Below are 859 nucleotides of genomic sequence, written 5' to 3'. Positions count from 1 at the left end.
TTGCAAAGAATGTGCTTTAGGGGATGAATGGAATATATGTGGGTACTTTCCCCGCGTTGTAGACTAAGGCTGCGAAGTGGTGTTCCTTTGTATGAATACCTCTTTGTACATATCTGCAAAGGGTGGTCCTTTTTATTTTTTTTTTTTTGCTAATCCTTTATTAAACAATTGAGCAGCACGCTGTTAGGTATTTCATGCAGACCCCCCTTTAATCACCTAACCAGGATGTTACTATCCTCCGCCGCTTCTCCATGTCGTACACCGTGTTGGAGAAATAAAGCGCACATTGCAAAAGGGTATTTTTCTATACTCATGCGCCAATGGGAAGAATTATTCTGTACATTGAGGGGCCTCCGGGGGGATTAAAATGGGTGCAGTATGGCGGGACAACACAGTGGGCGTAACGTCGGTTTTGCCATTAGGTTACGCCCCTAACCCCTCTGGGGTAAACTCCCCATTCGGCGACCTCTCTCATAACGTAACGTGTGCGCAAATATCTGCATATGTACACCTTTCTGTTTGTTCAATCGACGTATCCCCATTCAACCACTTGGACCCCTCCTCATTGCTGTCCCTTCAGTTGCACACTTTGTGCGAAATGTCCCATCTCATATGTAGGGCGCTTGTCACACCACATCGAAATGGAAACAAAACCAAATTGAGACTCGTAAGGTGGTAGCACAACACGCAGCTAAATTGACTTAGTGAAAGGGGGAATGGCTCCACAAAAACACATTAACAAGTGCATCATTTTCGCTATATTTTTAACGTGATCAATTTGTGCCAACGGATTTTTGCTACACAACGTTCTTCGCAAACCTTTTATGAAGTTCTCAATCTCCAAAAGTTATTCCCCATG

This window comes from Plasmodium inui, assembly GCF_000524495.1.
Source record: "Plasmodium inui San Antonio 1 unplaced genomic scaffold supercont1.16, whole genome shotgun sequence".
NCBI lineage: Eukaryota > Apicomplexa > Aconoidasida > Haemosporida > Plasmodiidae > Plasmodium > Plasmodium inui.
The sequence above is the reverse complement of the archived record's forward strand: the minus strand, read 5'-3'. Positions refer to the sequence as shown.